The sequence below is a fragment of the Ursus americanus genome, chromosome 14 (genome assembly GCF_024610735.1).
Source record: "Ursus americanus isolate L20-20 chromosome 14, mUrsAme1.1.p, whole genome shotgun sequence".
NCBI classification, from domain to species: domain Eukaryota; kingdom Metazoa; phylum Chordata; class Mammalia; order Carnivora; family Ursidae; genus Ursus; species Ursus americanus.
Window position 1 is genome coordinate 71,479,156 of NC_142140.1, and position 21,258 is coordinate 71,500,413.

Sequence of the window (21,258 nt, forward strand, 5' to 3'; positions counted from 1 at the left end):
ACTCACACTGACTGGGCCAGGCCAGTCGGGCCAGATGACTTATCTTCCCGAGTGCTGCATGTGAGTGACTCTGCCCAGGTTCCGTGGACAAACAAGCCCAGATCTGTTAAGGAGTGAAGTGGCAGAGCTGGGACTCAGCCAGGCTGTGACTCCGGACGCCTGTCCGCACATAGTGGCACTCCCTGCTCCCTGGCCGCCTAGCCTGGGTTGGTCCAGCCACCTATCTCTGGCCCAGAGCAATGGCCTGGCTTCCCAGTCCCTCCTCCTCCCCACTACCACAGGCCTGGCTTCCCTTCTGAGACGCCAATCTGCAGCCACACAAAGCCCTGTTTGTTTGCTTTCTCTGCTGCTCCCCCTGGATCCGATGTCTTTCTCTGCTACCTGCCGGCCTGGCTTCCTCTCCAAGCTGCCCTCCCAGCCAGCTGAAGGGAAGGAGGGGGCGGCCATTCCAGCAAGCCCTGCCTCACAGCCACCCCAACATTCCTCGAACCCACCTCCCCAGTGCCAGGGCACCCAGCTGGGGCAGCCTGACCCACAATGGCTTTGAAGTGCCCTTGTTGCCTCTCAGAATGTAGGGTGCCAGCTGGGTGGACCATGAAAGATGCCTGCAGCCAGGGCCTGGGGCAGGGGGAGGGGAGCCCAAGAGGCCCAGCCAACCTCCCCTCTCCTTTTGTGAGCAAGGCTTGTTTTGTTCGTCAATCAGGAAGGCAGCCCCTGACTTCCCAGCAGCCCACGGGCTGCCAGGAGATAAGGAGATGAATGGGGCCAGGAGGGCTGAACTGGAGGAGGCAGAGGGACACCCTGGTTTTACGGCCCTCCCCCACCCCTCACGCCTTCTGGGGGTTCCTGGGTATCCCAGGCTCTGGGATGAAGGCTTACAGGCTGCGTGGGAGCTTTATGTGGTAGGTGCCCTCTCAGTGCCCACCCTGGGCAGGCACCCCAGCAGATCCCTCCTGTGTGGTGGGCACCCCAGTGTGTGCAGCCTCGGGCACCCACCGCAGTGTCTTGGAAAGCCTCATCAGCCTGAGCTGAAGCAGGGCTTTCACAGGCAAAGAAAAATAAACACCCGCATTCCACACCACCTTCTCTACCTGCAGAGTGGGGGCTGCCCTCTCTCCCCGTTCAAATAAAGAAACCCAATACTGATACCGCACAAGATCCAACAATCTCTCCCGGTTCCCTCTACCCAGGGCTCTTTGATTGTACCCTGCCACACTGGGTGGCCCAGGGCAGGTCCTAACCTCCCTGGGCCTCCCTCTTCCCCTTCCTGTCCCCTCCGTGCGGAGTTTAACCCTTACGGCAACTCAGGATAAAGGCATGATTGTGCCCGCTTGACAAATGGCAGGAGGCTCCAAGAGAGAAAGCCACAGAGACAAGCTGCCCCAGACAGGATCCAAGCTCATGTGTGTCTGACTCTAGCCCTAAAAACTTCCCACCAGGGTTTTGCAGTATCATTTCACAGCCAGTGATTCTCTGCCGACCGGATGAGTGACCACCATGAGGAGGTGAGCCAGGAGCAGGCAGAGCCAGCAGATGCTGTCTCCAGTCTCAGCGTCACCACTTGGTTGCTGGGTGACCTCAGGTCACTTAACCTCTCTGAGCTTCAGCTTCCTTGACAGTCCGTGTAGGGCAGCTGATAAGGCTTAGAGAGGACAGCCCACCCGACGCCCACAAAAATAGCAGGCACTCGGTAAATGACGGCTTTTCTCTATGACCCTTTCAGCATCCAGAGAGACAGGCGTCCGTTTCTTAGAGGAACCAGACCTCTCCCACCTCTGCTCTCACCCATCCGGCCCTGCTGCTGGTCGTCCCCCCAGTCACTGTCTCTGGCCCTCTGGAACGCTCAGGCTAAGGCCAAGGGCTTCCAGGCTGAGCTCCCCAGGCTCCCGTCCTGCCCAGGAGACCAGGGCCTCTCTGTTTAATTAGCCAGGGCGAGGGCCCCAGGGGACAATGTCACCCTAAGGGAACAAAGCCAGCTCCGTCCACATCCTGCTGGACTCAAGAAAAGAGAACCACTCAATTAAGTCTGATTTGCCAAAACGTCTGTTTTTAGTGCTATTTCGGGCCACGGTGGGGATTTTCTGTGCATGTCTCAAAGGTATCCTAAACCAGATTCCTTCCTACCTCCCCCACCCCTACTGTGTTTGAAATGAAAATATGTTCTTCCTCTTCTCTCTCTTTCCATTTTCCTGCTTCTCTGTCCCACCTATCAGAGGGATGCAAATGAGAGAAAGGGTGGAGGCTGGGCCCCCACAGGAGGACAGCACCCCCCCACACACACACACTTGGCCTGGGCAGGCCCCCTTGGCTCAGTCCCCCAGAGTACAGCACACTGGGACCTGTGGTTCCCTCAAACCAGGCTGAAGGTGAGAGCTCCCAGGGGCCTTTATCTTCTCCCTGCCTCTGGAGGCCCCAGAAGCTTGATCATTTTCTGCTGTCTCCCAAGACACACATGGGGCGTCTGCCCTTCCCTCCACACACCCTGGTCTTCTGCCTCTGAGCTTTCGCTTGGGCTGTGCCCTCTGCCTGCAGAGACCTCCCCCAAGGTCTCTCCTCCCTGCGCTTTACCTCCTTAGCTTGCAGCGTGACGACGGTTAACCCCACATCTGTGCAATCGCGTCTTTCACGGCTGCCCATCTCCCAGACTGGAAGCCTCAAAAGGACAGGGGCGGCATCTGCTCGGCCGGTACCGATTCTCCGGGGCAGGCGCTCAACCTCCCTTGGCACCGCTGACACTTTTGGGCCAGATAATGTGTTGTGGGGGCTACTCCCGTGCACCCCAGGACGTTCAGCAAGATCTCGAGTCTCCACCTGTCGAGACGACCAACAACGTCCCTGGCACGGCCCACATGTCTGCAGAGGGTCAAAGGCTCTGCCCGTGGAGAACCACTGCTCTAAAACCTGGCACAGCGCCCTCCCCAAATGAATGAATGCAGGACTCCTCCTCCCTCCCCGCCAAGAGAACAGGTAATTTTTATTTTCTCTCTTTACCTCTTATCATCATCTTTACAGATTGCATTTTCCCTATCAGACCAGAAGTTTCCAGAAGACAGGCCCATGTGACCTCAGCTGTGTACCAGTGCCGACCGCCCATAACTATTCACTGGAAGAAGAACTCTCAAAGCATCAGAGAGCACCGGACTGAGGCCCAGTTCTGGCTCCCCCTTCGCCAGTGCCCTGGATTACTGTGTGACTTTGCTATGCTAGCGAAACTTCTCTGGGCGTCTGTGTCTCTCCAGGCACTGTAACAATTCTTTGTCCTACGGGGCTCGTGGAAGCCCCCAAGAAGACTCTTTCAGGTGGTTTTACATTTCCGGAGCATTTTTATTCTTACAAATACGTGACACCGATCGACCACTTTGCAATGTGCCCAGTACAGCTAAGGGCTTTAGGGGCACCGTCTCATTTAAAACTCCTCTTAAAAGCAAAACTATGAAGGAGGTACTATTATTTTCGTTTCTTGATCTGGGAGGAAATCGAGGCTCAGCACGCCGGAGGGAGCTGCTTAAGGACACCCAGATGTGGTCTGGCGGCCTCTGACGCCTGAGGGTGCCTCAGGCAGCGATCCTGTTAGCTTCCATGCTTGATCCTGAAATCTTTCCCAGTCCGCACCCTTGCAGGGCCTCCCTACCATCAGGCCTCACCCACTGAGCTCCCCTGAGAGAGAAAGAGCGCCTGGTCACCACGGAAGGGCCCAACAAGGCCCGGAGATGGCAAGTGCTGATTCAAGAAGTTGGCCTGTCTCGGTGGGGCTGGGAGGGCCGCCCGCCACTCCCGTCCCCTCCCTACCCTTCTCTTCCCTTCCCTTCTCTTCCCTTCCCCTCCCTTCCCGGGTGTCATCCCTCCCAGGAAAGCCCTGGCTGGGACACACTTCCCCCAGCACAGAGCCCTTCTGTGAGATCCTTCAGGGCACAAAACAAAAACAATAAGGAGGAACCATCCTTCTAGCACCTTCTATGTACCAGGGCTGTTATAAGGCTTTTATGAGCATTAACTCATTAACTCTCCCAACAATCCTCTGAGCTAGGTGCTATCACTTTCTCCATCTTACAGGTGAGGCAACTGAGCAAAGGAGATCAGGAATTGTCCAGGTTAGGTAAGCGCCGGGGCTGGGATCTGAACCGGGGCGGCTACGCTCCAGACGCGGGTGCACAGCCACGATGCCGCATCAGAGATGCTGTGGCTGTGTTCCCAGTGCCCTGGTGTGCGACGGGGCCTCCGTATGTGATTTAGGAATGAGCGAGCGAGAACGACTGAGTGCGTGTGTGGTCACCTGGCCACATCGCCTCCGGAGTCATGAGCTGCCGGCTGCGTCCTCGGGGTCCACGCACGGCACTGGGACAGAGCCACTCGGGAGACAGAAGCTCTGGCCGGGAAACTCTCCTTCTCACCTGCCCCGCTGGGTCACAAAGACCCACTCCATCCATCTCCTCAACCTGGCTGGAAGACAAGCTTGGGTTTGGCCCGTGTGCCGGCCGGGAGGGTTTAGAGGCACAAACCTGTCACATTCCATGTGCAAAGTCCCTTAGCAAGAGGCACGGCCACGTGTGCTGCGTACGACCTGGAGGGGCCGCGGATGGTGCCCATTTGAAAGGTGGGGGTATGGAGCCTCAGAGAGGGCAGACCGAGGCCAGACTGTACCCTGGTGGCCCAACCCTAAGTCCAGGAACTCCTCGCTTCCCAGATCCTAAAACACCCCCACCCTGGCATCACATTTAACGCTTGCGGAAATGACCGCTCCCACCTTCGACGGGAGAGGGAGGTGACGGGCCTGGGGCAGCAGCTGGAACGAAACCTTTTCCTGATTCTGGACCGGTGCTTCTGACCGCCCCCACCCCCACCATGTTGCCCTGTGCACAGTCTCCAAGAAGGGGACTCGAGGAAAGGGGATGCACCGCCTCAAGACCCCCAGCCTGGGGCCCGTCCCCACTCTCTCAGCTCTCTCCACGCAGTCCCCTACTTTCTTAGCCCTGAGCTGGCGACTCCCCCAGTTTATAGCTGAGCCTGAGGCCTAAGGGCAGAGGGGAGATGTCCCCACAACTCCTAACTGGTGGCTGCCAGTGGCCCTCCCTGGCCTGCTGACTCTGTTTCCCCTCGCAGGACTCCCTCCTGCCCCTCCGTGGCGCCCCGGGCTCATGGTCCCCTGAGCCCGATCCCTTCGTAGAGAAAGTGGATGTTCACTGGCCACCTGGCCCTTGGACTTGGAGGGCCTGGAAGGCCAGACCCCATGCTGGTTCGTCTCTGGGGCCCAGGGTGAGCACGGGGCTGAGGGCGAAACCCCAGGGGGTGTCTGTGGAGGGAAGGAAGAAATGCTCAGTGTCAGAGCCCTAGTACTCCTGGATATCTCCTTTCCTGATTCTCAGTACACTATTTAGCCACAAAAGCATCTCCTTCCCTCCTCCTTCCACGTCTCCCCCTCCTCCTGCCTCAGCTCCCTTTCCCTCCGCTCCCTCCGTCCCTCCCTCCGTCCCACATGCACTGTTCATCACTGGGGTTCAAGAACCAGCAGAACAAAATCTCTCCTTTGCCAGCAGAGCCCCAGTCTTTGCCTCCACCCCCCCATCCCCCACCCCCCACCGCCGTGTCACATTCCAGTCTCGGATCCCCAGTGACCCACCCAGGCACAGGGCACAGCCCTGCCTCACACAGGCTCCTCAATCCCCGGGGAAACAGGATGAGCCAGTTTCTCCTCAGGCCCCTCAGGGAGCAGCCTGGGGGTGCTGGGCCCCTCTCTGGCCTCACTCTGTCTCTCAGAAGTCGGACAGGACAGAATCCTCTGACCAGGGCCCTGAGAACCTGCGACGATCCCGTGGGCGCCTGCCCAGGATCTCGAGGGCCCACAGAAACGGTGTCGGGGCTCTCATCCGGCCCCCCGCACCTGGCCCTTCCTGCCAGGAAGCATTTCCAAGCGTCTCCCGTGTTCCGGGCCTCGCCCTTGGCACTGGGGCCAGGAGAGGAGGGAGGTGTGCTCTCGGGCCTAGATGCTTCAGCCTTGTGGGGAGGACAGACACTGACAGAATTACCGATAATGCCAGGATACGCGCTGTGCCGTGGGTATAGACAAAGGGAGATGACTCAGTCTGCCTCACAGGTCAGAGGAGGAGGACATCGCCAGGCACACGTGCAGAGGCAGGGAAGCAAACGGCTGAACCCTGGGAGGAAGGCTATGCTGGGGCCGGAGGGGAAGGAAGGGGGTTGAATGGGCCCCGAGCAGACAGAAGACACCAGAAAGGGCCCCTGCCATGAGGGAAGGACCACGGGGCAGCAGGAGCCCCTGGAAATGTGTGCTACGGCTGAGAAAGATCACTCTGGTAGTGTGGCCCAAGCTGGGAGGGGGCAGGATGGAGGCAGGGAGGCCAGGGAGGCCCCAGCAACAGCCCAGCCTCTTCCGTCATCATTCTTTCTGAGCTAGTTCCTCCCCTCTTGGCCACGGGACACACGCCACGTCCGTTCCAGCCTCCAAACACTTGCTGGCATGTTCCTGCCACCAGGAATGCGCCTCTTGCTCGCTCTTACCCGCGCCTGAAGCTCCTGTTCTGAGCCCCCGCGTCCACCAGGCCCCTGTCTCCATAAAGCTGCCAACTCTGGTCGAGACGGAATCCTAAAGCTCAAGTTATCTGTCCCCCGTGTTGGAAGTGATTTACACACAGTCTCCCTCTGCTCTTCTCCGTGGGGACAAGTCTTCCCAAAGATGCTGCCCTACACTCTCGCCCTTATCACCCCTGTAACACCTACATGTTGCCTTCACGGGGTGACCTGTTTCCTGCCTGAAACGTGGCTCAAGCTCCCATGACAATGTTGGTTCCCTTGGGTATCATCTGGGTCTCAGGCACCCACTGGGCTGTGACCTTTCTGGAGGCAGGTGCACGAAGCACAGGAGCTCGGAAACGGCGGGTCCTTGGAAAATAACCTGCTCCCTTGGGGCCAGTGAGCCCAGGTACCTCTCCCACAGAAACCCTGCCCAGTGTCCACTGTTCCCCCCTGTCCCTGTGGAGCCACGCATTCGAAAGTGGGGGAGGGCACCCACATCACAGCCACAGGTGGCCATTAAAAGCAACAACGTGGGGCGCCTGGGTGGCTCAGTTGGTTGAATGTCCCACTCTTGATTTTGGCTCAGCTCATGACCTCAGGGTCGTGGGATGGAGCCCGGCGTCGGGCTCCGCACTCAGCGGGGAATCCGTTTGAGGATTCTCTCTCTCCCTCTCCTCCTTCCCCGGCTTGCACGCTCTCTCTCAAATAAATAAGTAAAAGCAACACAATGCCTGCATGGACTGCCATGGAAATAAACTAGTCCTAATCATGGTGATAGTGCCAACCGGCATTTGGTGGGACGAGTACTGTTCTAAGCTTTATGTGTTTACACGGAATAACTCACTAAACCTTCAGTAGAGTCCTGTGAGGCCAGTACCCTCATTACGCGCACTCTGCAGACAGGACACTGAGACTCAGAGAGGTAAGCAACTCATTCAGTCTGTGCGGAGCCGGGAGTCAACCCAGAGCCTTGCCCCGGAGCACCTCACGCTATGGCCTCCCCAAGACAAATGGAAAAGGGAGAGGAAGTTAAGGAGTAAGAGCCTGAGATGTGTTCTCATTTGGGGTAAAAGAAAACTAAGTGTCAGCATATATGTTACATATGGCAGGAGCGAGTAGCAAAAACCGTCTAGGAGGATACATTCGAACTCTTAACTGGGGTTACCTGTGGGGGGGGGTGGTTGCGGAGGACACTTTTACTTTTACTCTATATTCTTCTGGGTTATTTTCATTTTTCACAATACGAACGAATCCATGTGTTACTTGAGTAATTAAAAAAGAGAGAACTTGTCACGGCCTCAATGTTTGTGGAATGAATAGAAGCCAGATTCATTTTGTAGGACTGTTTTTTTCAAACTCTGGGTATGACCCATTAGTGGATTGTGAAATCAATTTAGTGGGTTGCAACCAGCATTAAAAAAAAAAAAATCAAATAGGCTAGAACAGAAAGTATCAGCTCAGCAGACAAAGTAGAGGAAAGAGCTATTTCGCTCAACTTTTGTTTCAGTTTTATATAGTGGTGGTGAGGAGGACTGTGACCTAAAACGTATTTCTTACTATAGATCTCTGGCAGAGTTTGAAAGCCATGGGTCTGGACTTGGGAGTCTAAAAGGAATGGGGTGGGGGGAGGGCGCCCACAAGGGCCTCTTGGTCCAGTGGAAGAGATATGGTTTTTCCGAGGGGTGAGATCCCCCCCGTTTAGGAAGAAGCCAGAGGGGCCCCTGGCTCTTGGCAACAGTCCTATTTAGCCCACTCTAGAGCTGGCTCCTGGGGCCCTGGGTCATCTCTTAACTCTGCTTCCCTCCAAGGCCTTTTTCCCTGTGAGAGCCTTGGCCAGAGTTCTGGGATGCAGCCTCTCCCAGCCCAGAAGTTCTGGGCGGGCTCCTGTGTGTCACCCAAAGCTCGTGAGGATGCTCCCGGGGTCCCATCTATACCCCCTCTGCAGTCAAAGGGGCGGGGTGGGAAACAAGATTCCTTTCCAGCTTCCACATCCCCAGAGCCACATCCCAAGGAAGCCTCTGGAAACACTGCTGTGTGGTCAGTCGGGAGGGGCCTCCACGGAGTCCGCAGCAAGAGCTGCCCCCACCCCGGCTGAGCCCGACCTAGGCAGAGCAAGGTCTGTCTGGAAGATGGGGTGGAGGAAGAGAAGCAGAGCCCCCAGCCTGGGGCTCCCACGGCGCTGGCGCCTCCACTTCGGAGCTCGCCTCACCCACCCCCGCCTCCCCTCCCAGGGCAGCAGACAACTAAAAAAAGATAAAATAAAAAGAAGTAATTCCCCTGCTCTGACGTCAGCGCGAGGTTTTAACAGCCCGGCAGCGGCCTGAAACCGGATTGCAACCAGATGTAATGCCCTTGAATCCTCCACACACCGCTGCGTTGGAAGAGAAATGAAGCGGGAGGGGGGTGGGGGGCACTTTGGGTGGGAGGGAGCCGTGCGGGTCCCGCGTGGGTCCTTGAATCAGAGCCTGCGGAAAGCATGGGAAAGGCGCTGCGGGAGGGAGTGCTGCGAGCGGGGAAGCTCAGGGCCCGGGTCCGCCATTCAGGCGCGCTGCCTCCCCTCCCCCAGCCCCCCAATAGCGCATTGTTACACTCGGTTTTGTCCATTCCGAGACGAAACCCCAGCGCTCCCCGCCCCCCCGCCCCCCCGCCGCCCGATCGCCAGCTCCCAGGAGGGCACGGCTCGGTTCCGCACTCCGGCCCTTGGCGTGGATTTGAGGACGACTAAGAGCCCCAAGAAGGGAAACGGGCTCGCTGGGAAAACGGGCGTCCCAGGCAGCTGGGGCCGCAGCGGCCTCGGGCCTGACTGATGTTTCGCTTCCCCTCCGCCCCTCCTCCGAGGCCCCCGGCGCGACCGAGGCTCCAAATGTCACCCCCGCGTCCTGACACTCCCTCGCCCCCGCCGCGCTCGGCGACGCCGCCTGGCGCCCGGCCCCCGCGCCCTCCTCCCCGGGCCCCTGCCTCCAAGGCGCGGGGGCCAGGGACCTGGCCGGCTCGCCGCTGTCCGGGGACTCGGGGCTCGCGTGTCCCGTACCCCCGACCGTGACGTCACCCCCGAAGGGCCCGTGCGCCTGGGGCCTGGCCGCGTCGGAGCTCCCCGGGCCTCCGGGGCCGCTTCCTGCCCGGTCGCGGGGCCTGCGCACAGGCCCGGGCGCCGCCGCCCGCCCGCGTGGGGGGCACCGCGGAGAGCCCCGCGCACCCCATCTCCCCACGCCCGGCCCTCACCGCCCCTGGCGCCCTGCCTCGCGCGCCGCGCCGCACGCCAGGCCCCGAGTCCCACTCACACAAGTCGCCTCCCCGCCCCCCACCCCGGGCGCACTCACAAAGCTCCCCTCCCGCCCCGGCGCCGGGCGAGTGCCCCCCGCGTCCCCACGCCCCGCGCGGCAGCACTCCAGGCCACCGCGCACGCACAGCCCCCCAGCCACACGGACACTCGTCGCTCGCGCCCCCAACGCCGCGAACCGCCCCCAGACGGCCATCCGGTGACCTCGCGCACCCCCACACCACACAAAGCCGTGACCTCGCGGACCCTCACATCCCGGCCCGCGGCGCGCTCGGCCCCCGAGCCCCTCCATTCCTCACCCTGCCTCGGATCCCGACGCCTCGCGCCGCCCCTGCCCCGGCAGCGCCCCCCGCGCCCCAGCGCTCGGTGCTCACCTCGGCGCCCGCGCTCACTCGGGGGCCCTGGGTCTGGCGCTGCGACTTCGCGGCCCGCAGGCCCGGGCGGCCATGGGGGTCAGGGCGCGGCGGCCCGGCCGGCCCGCGGCCAGGCAGGAAGGAGGGTGGGCCGCGGCGCCCCCTCCTCGCGCCGGCGCTCCGGCGGCGGGCAGGGCGGCCTGCTCGGCTCGCCTCTCGCCCTCGCCGCCGCCTCGCTCTCCGACTCGACCCTCCGAGCCCAGCCGCGGCGGGGGCGGCGCCCGGGGGCGCGGGGAGCCGGCGGCGCGGGGAGCGGGCCCTGGCCGCGCACCCGGCCGGGCCTGCCTGGTGTCCGCGGGTGCCGCGGGGAAATGCGATCCCCTCCGCACAGGAAGAGCGAACGGGCGGGCGGGCGGGCGACGCGCGGGGGGAGAAGGAGAGCGAGAGCGGGAGGAAAAAAGTTCCCGGGCGGCCTGGCTGCGCTCGCTCGAGGCCCCGGGCGCCAGGTGGGCCGTGCGCGCCCCGACAGCACCCCCTGGCGGTCCGCGCGCCCCACTGCGCGTCCCCCCGCCCGCCCGCCCGCCGGCCTGGGGAGGGGGGAGGGCGCCTGGCGTGGGATCCAGGGGGAGCCCTCCTGGACTCGCACGCTCCGCCCCGGGCGGGGGACGCGGTGGGACCGGGGGTTGGGTGCGGTCTGGAACCTCGGGCGGAGGATTTGGACTGGCATCCTGCCCTCAGATGCTTCCAGTCTCCGGCCTGGTTCCTAGGCCACCCTCACCCCACCATCGGCTGTCGCTGTGACCTCGTATTTACAGTTTGGGAAACAGTTTCGACTTCTAAACTCGATAGGCCGGCCAGAAATTTCTCCATGTCCTGGGGTCCCTGCACCTTGCTGGGCGCTGGGGAATGAACAGAGACAAATGGTCTGTGCTGTCGTGGAGCTGACATCCTGTTGGAGACAGACAGACAGCAAACAAATGCTTACATACATAAAGAAGAAAATTCAGGGAGTTCCGAGTTCCAGGAAGCAAATTAGCAGGTGAAGTGACGGGTAGGGGCTATTTGGCTGGAAGTGAGAGAAGGAGGCCTATCTGAGCAGAGAACTGAATTGCAGGAAGGAAGCTTGCTGTGTGTAGAGCCGGGGAAGAGCATTCCAGGCAGAGGGAAGTGCAAAGTGCAAAGGCCCTGAGACAGGGGAGAGCTTGGTGGGTAAGAAGCCAGGTGACAGCCATAGGCACCCTGAAGACAGAACCATAGGGGAAGACCTCTGTCTTCAAGGCTACAGAGGGCCTGGTGAGGAATTTGGATGCAAAGTTCTGGTGCTATGGGAAGGAAGCCACTGGCAGAGTTTAAGCAAAGGAGTCTTGAAGAAATGAGTGGTGAATAAGCCTGCGGACATACAGACTCCCCAAGCAATTGCTGCTCCAAGGCTTTGACTTTCCAGGGCTCAGGCAGAAACCCACACACAGCACCTGCTCTGGGAGCCACCCCGCCCCCAGCCTGTCAGCCTCTGGGGTCTGCTGGTCCTATGGAAGGGAGGGGGAAGCATCAGAGCTCCCAGGTGACCTAGGACTAGCGAGCGGTCTCCTATCAAACCTCACCTTCCTCAAGGGTAAGAGAGGGACCGCAGTCGGTAAGGTGCCCTTACTCTGTACGAGACACTCTCCATCTTTCCGTGGGTTGTCTCGCTTGATCCTGGCAGCCCCTCTGTGAGACAGGATCACAGAGGGAACTGAGGCACAGAGTGGTGAAATCACCTGTCCAGGTTCTCAAGCTAAGGTGACAGAGCTCAGACCTGCAGCCAGGGCCTTTCACTGAGCTCAGCCACCTGTCTCCCAACGAGAATGGTGAATGGTAGAGCAAGGCACAGGCTGGATCACAAGGTGAGCTGCACTGTTTAAAGGTGGTTCATGGGTGGATGGCAGGGGATGGGGGAGACAGACCTGATTTCTTAACTTGCTGGGTCGCCGTTTCCTCATCTGGAAAATGGGGATAACAGCAGTACCGAATTCCCAGGGTTGTTGAGAGGATTGAATTAAGTGTGACGTGTGTAGCTCAGAGCCTGGCACACAGTGGACGCTGTTATTGTTTTAGGTCAAATACTAGCTGAGTGGGAATGGCCCCTTTCATCCATCCAGCGGCTTCCTAGCCCCCACCATGTCCAGTCTCCTGCCCTCGCTGCCTTAACCAGCTTCTGGCAGAGCCGAGGGGAAGGCCTGACACCAGGAACTTCAGTGGGCTGCTAGAAGAGGAGGCCTCCCCCCCCCCCGAAGGAGATTGCTTGGGGGGTTCAATTGCCAACAACTGCCATGTTTGAGCACCTACAGTAACAAATGAAAATGCGGCAAATGACCACAACCTTAGTGGCTTAAAACAACACACATGTATTCTGGACAGTTCTAGAGGTCAGGAAAGCCTGAAGTCAGTTCCTCGGGGCTCCAGGAGAGCTGTTGGCAGGGCTAGCTCCTTCTGGAGACTCTGGGGAAGATCTGTTCCCTGCCTTTCCTACCTTCTGGAAGCCACCTGTGTTTCATGGTAGAAAGGGCGGGAAGACAATAGCTTCTGTTGTCCCACCTCCTACTTCCTCCCTTGACCTTCCTGCCTCCTCTTATAGGGACCTTTGTGATGACATTAGGGACACCTGGATAATCTGGGATAAGCTCCCATCTCAAGACCCTTAATTTAATCACACCTGCAGGGACACACCCCCCCCCTTTATTGTGCCATTCACAAGAACAGTCAGTTTCCAGGGATTAAGACCTGGATATCTTTGTGAGCCATTATTCAACCTCACATTCCATACCTTCTCTGAATGCTCCCTCATTATAATGTGTTTTACGGATAAGAAAATCAAGGCTCAGAAGGGATGAAGTCACTTGTCCGGGGTCGTCCAGCTGCTGAGTTGATTCACCTATTCCATGCGTGTTTATTGAGTGCCGACTGCTTCAGACATCACGTAAGACTCTGGGTTGCAATATAAAAATTTCCTGGGGAAAGTGTGCTGTGAATCACAGAGGGGCATGAAGTGTAATGACCTGGTCCTGTCGAGGAATTCCGGGAAGGCTTCCTGGAGGAGGTGACTGTGAGCTGGGATCTGAAAGAGTGATTTTCCCTGGGCTGCTTTCATCAGGGGAGAGTCTGGGGCTTTTCAGAAGAGAACTGGGAACTGATTAGGGGTCACTGTCAGCAAAGCCAGTGCCCAAGAGATTTCTGCTGAGAAGTTGCTTGTCAGTCTTAGCCCGCTGTAGGTAGGAGGGCCAGGAGGGAAGAGGCCCCACTGTGCAACAGACACCAGTAAGGATAGTGTTGATCCGGAAGTCTCAAACTTGCCTCTTGAATGTGGAATCCACGGTGCTGGGTTTGTGTTGACTGGAGGGCAGAGCAAAGTGTTGAAAATTTGGAGGTGAATACCTTTAAGGAATCTAAGTTCTTGCTGAACTGAAATACCTTTAAGGAATGCCAATTCTACCTATTGTTCTAGACCCACAGTTAAATCACCCAGCTGACCCCCCCAAACATTTGAGTTTGAGATATCCTCCCTCTCCCCAAGGTGTCTCAAGACCCAGTTGTGCATCTGAGTGGCCTTGACCTTGAGCTCCCCCTAGTTTTCTCATAGGTTGAAAGGAGACAGAGACCTCTGTTAGGGAGAGAGACCCTTGTGGACCGGAGCACAGGGGAAGGGGAAGGATCTATCTCAAGATAAGATGGAGTTTCCTGAGAGAATAGGCTTATCATCTGCTCACTCAATAGAATACGACGGGAGCATTTCACTAAACCTCCACCTTTTTGGGTAGACATTCCTGTTCCAATAACCCCCTGGTTCACACCAGGAAACCGAGGCCACGGAGGTGAAGTAAGTAGAGCAGGAAAGTGCGGAGCAAGATTCCGGTGTGTCCACGTGCCCAGCCAGAGCTCACGCACGCTGCCAGCCTGCCTCCTCTGGGACCAGAGCTCCCGGGGGCCCCGGGCTGTTCTACACTGCACGTCTCCTGCAGCCCCTGGAGTGTAAGACGTGCATCAGACCTCCCATTAGCGAGTACTTAGCCAGCACGTACGGAGCACTTACTGTATGCAAAGCCCTGTGCATTTTGGTCTGTGGGGTAGAGACTCAGTATCCGCCTTTTGCAGAGGAGAAAACAGAGGCTTCAAGCGGGGAGGAAACGTTCCCAGAGTTGGTCGGCTCGCCGTTTGTAGCTGGTAGCCAGGCTAGCTGCTTAGTAACCAGAGGAGCAAGAAGGCCCGGCCAGCTCTGCGCCGGGGCCATCAACGTGAACCCAGGCAGCTCCCGTGCCCTCTCCGCCCATCATATCCACAGGCAGAGTGCAGCGATGCCCACGTCAAGGGCTCACCTTGAGAAGTTTAAAAAGCTGGGTGCTGTGAGCTCTGCACGGCCGCCGAGGCTCCCTTTCCCCTCCCGGCCCCTGTGAAGTAGGCCTGTCATGCTGCACCACCCCTACCTGGAAGGCAAAAGGCAACAGAGCCATTTATTTGCAAAGGTCTTGCCAGTGCTCAGAGCTCTTGAGAAGGAAGGCAGGCCAGGGAAGAGAGGTGGACCGTCCATTGCTGAGAGGAGGGGGTCAATGATGGGGGGCGCATAGCAGCGAGAGACCCCTGAGCTTCCTGCAAGCCCTCTGACCTCCAGCAGAAAGGCCAGGAGGAGGAAGTACCTGTGCTGTGCTTAGCTCCAGGTGGGTCTGAGCTCGTCTCTGGATGTCCATTAAAGGGTCCCAGAGCCAGACAGGCATCACTCGGATCCTCCATTCTCTCGCTCATTCACTCTCACTCATTAATTAATTAATTCAATACACATTAGTTGAGTGAGAGCCCTGTTCTAGATTCCATCTCCAGGACAAGGCGATGCAGCCCCCCACCCCCACCCCAACCCCCATAGCTGCTGAGCAAGACATACGTTGGACCTATTCTGGAGGCCTTGTTATCTCCAGAAAAAGGCCATTTCGACCACATATTCCCTTAACGGGAGATGCATGCTTCTTAGTAATTGGAGAAAAACAAAGTTTATTTTATTTAGAAAAAAATGACATTACGGACACCCAGCTGGCTCAGCCGGAAGACAGTGCGACTCTGAATCTCAGGGTTGTGAGTTCGGGCCCCACATTGGGTGTAGAGATTACTTAAGTAAATAAAACTTAAGAAAATAAAGATAAAATGAAATTAAAGCTCAGGAAACACGTAGAAAATAAGTATATGCTATCTTCTATGCAACAAAATCTAGGTTAATGTGCTAATTTTTAGATTAATGTGCTTACACTTAGAATGCAAAAAAGTGAATTTGGGGAGGCGTGGTTCTTCCCACAAAATTGCCTGATGGTCTTTACTAGACCCTCTGGGTACTAACTACTCAAAGGCTTTATCAGGTCCTTGCATCCTCTCTCTCTCTCTCTTTTTTTTTAAGATTTTATTTATTTATTTGAGAGAGACAGCACAGACAGAGAGTGAGAGGGAGAAGCAGACTCCCTGCTGAGCAGAGAGCCTGATGCGGGGCTCGATCCCAGGACCCAGAGATCACTACCCAAGCTGAAGGCAGATGCTTAACCATCTGGGCCACCCAGGTGCCCCAGGTCCCTTCATTCTTCAGGCCACTGAGTTCCACGGCTTCAAATCCTGTCCTGGGGGCACCTGGGTGGCTCAGTCGGTTAAGCATCCAACCCTTGTTCTCAGCTCAGGTCTTGATCTCAGGGTCGTGAGTCCAAGCCGCACATTGGGCTTCAGGCTGGGCATGGAGCTTACTTAAAAAAAAATAATAAAAAATAAAAAATAAATAAATAAATAATCCTGTCCTGAAATACTTCTTCACATTTGGGGTTTTCGTTGTTTAGATGGGGCTGACCCAGCCAGATGGAACCTCGATTTGTCTGCCATGGTGCCTGGGACCCCAGGAATTCTCCAGCACCCCCGTCACCAACTTTATGAAATTCTACAGTTTTGGTTAAGATTTGAAGATTTCCTTCATTACATCTACTTGCGTAAGTGAACCTGCCAGAAAGAATACTAATGAGAGGGGTGGGCAGAGAGCTGGTGCAAAATGGTGGGAGGTTTGAGTGGGGACTAAGTTTGTAAGTGGCCAGGACAGTAGCAGGTCTGGTCACGTTGTAACAACCTTTACTTCCAATGCAGATAACAAATAAAATTCCATCTCATTTCAGCCACTGTGGATCTCTTTCCAGAACCTTTGTCCTGCCTAATACAACCTGTCTTTTGGTGGTAATGACACATCGATTTTCCCGTGAGGAACATTCTTTCCCACTTTCAGCCCATGTGGTTCAGCCTAGGCTGACCCTACCGCTGGGATACAGAGATGGTCCTCTGACTCAGGTTTAGCCAATCAAAGTGCTCCATTTGCCCGGCCACAGTGATTGGTTCTGGAATGGCCACAGGATGCAAGTTCTCGAGGAGTTTTGCTGGAGTTTGCAGGAGCTTTGCCGGCCCCTCCGGGGTTCTTAAGCTGGTTGACTGTGGGCCTGAGAATAAAGCCAATATGGAGAAGAGCTGTATGGAGACACACCTAGAGATACCACCTGGGCACCTGGATCCAGCTATGCCTGAAGCTCAGAAACTCCTAGACTTTCAGTTACACGACAAATAAATTCACCTGTTTGCGTAAGTAAATTAATTTGAGTCAGTTCTCAAAGAGAACCGAAGCTGCTTTACCCAGAGAAGGAAAATGAGGAATGTGAGAACAGGAGCGTGGTTACTATCTCCAAAGATCTGAAGGACTGCCCTGGCCTTGTATAGTAGCATAAAGATTGTGTGGTTCCAGGGGGTGGGAGGACCTGGAGCAGGATGTTGACTCCATGAGGAAGAACTTTCCCACAGTTAGAGCTGTTCAAAGAGGACCGTGCACCACCTCGAGAGAGAGTAAGCTTCCTGTCTCTGGGGGTATGCAAACAGAGGCAGGATGTGATGAAGGGACTCAGGCTGGCTAGGACAGCAGTCCTGTAATTGAATATGACTCAGGACCTCAGACCAGCGTTAGCGGAGAGCTGGAGAATACCAGTCACCCCCAGTTTTTCATTGTAAAATATTTAAAATATTCAAGAAGATAAAGGACTACTTCAGTGATGGCCCCTGAATCCATTCTTGGCAGCTCAAGAAATGAACGTTCACCAATACAGCCGCGCTCCTGACGGTAGACGCCCAGCCCCACCCCCGAGGTCCCCTCGCTGGTCTTTAAGCTTTTTCTGCACAGGCACCATCCCAAGGGATATGTGGTTCACAGGTCTCTCTTAAATAGAGGGGTTGGAATTGCCATACTTTCGGGGCCTCCGGATTTTTTGTTATTGTCAGTGGTGAAAATAAAAGCGCTTAGCTACCCATAAAACATGTATTTTCCTTTTTGTTAATAATAGGAAAGTATTACAAAAGCAGTCCCCAAACAGTTTTTCATCTTGTTTTTATAAAAGCAACTCCATTACCTCCCCTCTCCACCTCCGACACCCCAGCGTCCTCCGCCTCCCCTGTTCGGGTGTTCTGGGCTCCAGTCTCCCCCTCTGCGCTGTGATGATAATTACGGTTTCTGAGCCGGGTGGGGGTGGGGGGGCTGAGACTGAGAGAAGGCGTAGCCAGCACTTTGCTCATTCCCAGGCATGCAGTAAGTGCTCAGTTTACCTCTAGAGTCATTACTGTTATGTCAGGAATGGCTTCCCGCCACCGCACCCCCCCACCTGGCACTCCCCTCAGTGGAGAAACTGCAACCTTCCTCCCTCTGTTTCTCCCCGCCCCCCATCCAGGTTGTCATGAAACCCTGAAGGTTTTACCCTTTGGTCCTTCCCCAGTGACAGCCTCTGTGAATGGTCTCTTGTCTTCAGTTTCAAGCCCCGACATCCAATCTCCTCGCAGTGGCCCTAATACTTGTTCCCTTCCGGTGTGTTACTCCGTGGCTTGCCCCCCCAACACACCCCAAGCCTGGCTTGGCCCTTACGCGTCCTTCTCTGCAGAATGACTTGCAGGTCCCTCAAATGCCTCCGCCCTTACTCCTCTGAGCGTCCCCCGTGCTCTTCTCCCTGCCTGAGGCACCCTTCCCTTTTTCTCGGTCTGGCTGCTCCCTCCACACCCTTGTAGGCTCGACTCAAGAGTGGGCTCCCCCAGGGTGCCCTCCCAGAGCTCCTCGGGCAAATCAGCCCTTTGCTCCCCAGACACTACTGTCCTATAGCATTTTCAGAGATCAGTGTGTTTTGCCAGAGTCTCTCTTGCTCCAGGGGGAGAGTTTCTCGAGGGCAGGAGCCTGTCCTCCTCAGGGCTTGGCAGATGGCTTCTGCACAGCGATGGTTAAAAACAGTACCATTTCCTTTTGGCTCTCTGCACCTACCAACCCATTCAAAGCTCACGAGAGCCGGGCAGGGAAGTGCTGTAGCCCGTTTTGTAGAGGAGACGGCGAGGCATGGGGAAGGTGTTACTGGTTGCCTGTGGCTGCCCTAACCAGTCACCACTGCCTGGTGGCTGAAAACGACACAGATTTGTTCTGAATCAGTAACTCCGGGCAGAAGGGGTTCCTTCTGGAGGCTCCATGGGGGGAGCCCGTGTCCTTGCCCTTCCGCATTCCGGGGGGCTGCCTGCACTCCTCAGCTTGTGGCCCCTTCCTCACGGGATTGCGTCCTCTTGCTTCTGTGTCACCTCTCCTGCTCCTCTTCCTCACCTCCCCATGCCTCTGTCTTCTGTGACACTTGTGATGCCCTGGGGCCCACCAGATAAGCGATTCCTCTCCCATCTCAAGATCTTTGCTTTCATCACACCTGCAGAGTCCCTTCTACCATCTAAGGTCACAGGCACGGGATCCGGGATCCGGGGATTGGGATGGTCTTTGGGGGTCATTATGCAGCTGACACAGAAGTGCCCCGAGGGGCAGAGCTGAGACTCAGACCCCGGAGGTTCGCTGAGTTGCTAACTGACCACATGGGGCAAAGTATTCTGGGCATAAGGAAGAGGGTAGGTCCTGGCCTGTGGTCAGGGAGGCAGAGGCCTTGTGAGAGGGACGTTCACAGAGCCCTGCGGCCAGACGGGGAGGGCACGGCTTACTCGGACCCTGATGAAGCATCCAGGCCACTGCCACAAGAGTCCCCAGAGGGCAGAGTACAGCTGTTCCTCCTACCTCCTTCCCATCTCCACGCCACTGGTGGTCAGCAGGGCCCAGACCAGGGTCCTTCCTGAGACTTCTGTGTTTAGAATGTGCCAGGCAGTGGGCCAAACTCTTCCCATCTCTCATTCAATCTTTATTTATCATCTATCTATCTATCTATCTATCTATCTATCTATCTATCTATCATCTATCTATTTATTGAGAGAAAGAGAAAGAGAGAGCAGGGGGGAGGGCAGAGGGAGAGAATCTTAAGCAGGCTCCATGCCTAGCTTGGAGCCCGATGCCATGCTTGATCTCATGACCCTGAGATCATGACCTGAGCCAAAATCAAGAGTCAGACGCTTAACCAACTGAGCCATCCAGTTGTCCCATCTCGTTTAGTCTTACAACCGTCACCCCTCATATACCCATTCTATGGATGTGCAGAGTGGGGCTTACCAACGATGGCTGGTATTTCTTGAGCACTGACTGTTGACCATGGCCATGGCCTTGGCCACGCCCTGTGCACCGTACTCCCCAGGTTCAGGTTCAGCTGGTGCTCACGGCGGCCCTATGATGGCGGTACTGTGATCCCCGTGATCGCACAGAGAGGAAACCAAGCTTGCTAGTACAGTGACTAATCACAGAACACTGAGGATGTTTGGGGGACGAGGCTGAGCTGGGCTCCAGAGCTGCGGTTTGGAGTGGGAATGGAGGGCCGGCAAGGTCTGGTCTGGGTAGACAGCCCCCAGGCCACTCCCTCTCAGGCTTACAGAATAGCCACGCCGGCCCAGAGGTGTGTGGGCTCCGTCCAGCTGCAGGCAGTGGGGTGGGAGAGAATGCTGGGCTTAGGCTATGGGGTGGGGGCAAAGGGAGTGTGTGTGGGGGTTAGCAATGGGGGGATGGGGTAGGGAGGGGGTGGAAAGTGGGGAGTGGGGGTACAGAAAGATAGAAAGTGGGCAGTGGGGCTGATGGAGAAGGGGGTGGGGAAGGAGTGGGGAGTGAAGGGATGGAGGGAGTGGGAGGTGGGGGGAGGGGGAGAGATAAGGCGGTGGGTAGTGGGGGCTAAGGGAGAGGAGGAGGGATGGGGTGGAGAAAGAGGGGGAGACGGGGAGTGGGGGGAGGGAGGAAGGGGAGGGATTAGGAAGTGGGGAGTGGGGGATGGGAGGGGGAGATGTGGGGAGGGAGTGGGAGGGACTCAGGGAGGTCCAGGAGGGTCGCCATAGTAACGGGAGCCCGTGCTGCTCTGAGGCTGAGCTGCCCCTGGGGAAGGAGATAAAATGTTTTCTATCGATCTCTGTCGGGAAAGTCATCAGTGATAAGCTCCTCCAGCCAAGACGGGGCTGGAAGGGGCCTGGCTGGTGAGACTGTGCGTGGTGGCTGCACACCCCTGTGCCCGTCGTACCCAGGGTGACCACCAGGACTGGGGTCAGATTGGGAAGTGACAGCCCCAGCTAGGGCGGGGCTGGGCAGGGGGCCACATTCATGTGCTTTGCCCTCCTGCCTTAGTCTCCCCTTCTGCTCAATGGGGCAGTGACACCTGGGCTGTTTCCATCTCTCTCGGCGCTGTGATGAGTCAGGGATGGATGGAGAGGCAGGAGGAGAGAGGGGCTGGCGATCTGGCTGGTGTGTTGAACAGTGTGAGGCTGTTCTCTGTGCCTGAAGGTCCAGCCGCAGGGAGCTTGTCCTTTCTCTTCCAGGAATCTGGGGACATTAGTCAGGTGCCCACCTGGGGTGTCAGCAGCCGCCGCTGGGGCAGGACTCAGCCTCTGGTGAGGGACAAATACTCCAGCTGCCTATGCTGCCAGGGCTGGGCCCACTGTCCAGGGCCTTACTGGACCAGGAGCAGCTTCCACTCATGGTCCGTCTACGTGTGTGTGTGCGTGTGGGTGGGTCGCCGGGCCTCACCGTCCCACGTGCACAGGCATGCACAGGTCACCTGTCCCTACAGGTCTCACGAGTGTCCACCTATGTCTGTCTGTGTGGTTCCTTCACTCTGCAGATGTTGGCACCTGCAATGC

At 57.1% G+C, this 21,258-nt stretch overlaps 1 protein-coding gene across 2 annotated transcripts in view; it reads right to left on the bottom strand.

Annotated features, from left to right (window-relative positions):
* RAI1 (retinoic acid induced 1) overlaps window positions 1–10,652 on the bottom strand; it is a 117,622-nt gene extending 106,970 nt beyond the window's left edge. For both annotated transcript variants that reach the window (XM_045778195.2, XM_087867688.1), the window contains exon 1: window positions 10,186–10,652. The gene's annotated coding sequence lies outside the window, so the exon portion shown is untranslated. The remainder of the gene's footprint in view (window positions 1–10,185) is intronic.
* Between the last annotated feature and the right edge of the window lie 10,606 nt (window positions 10,653–21,258).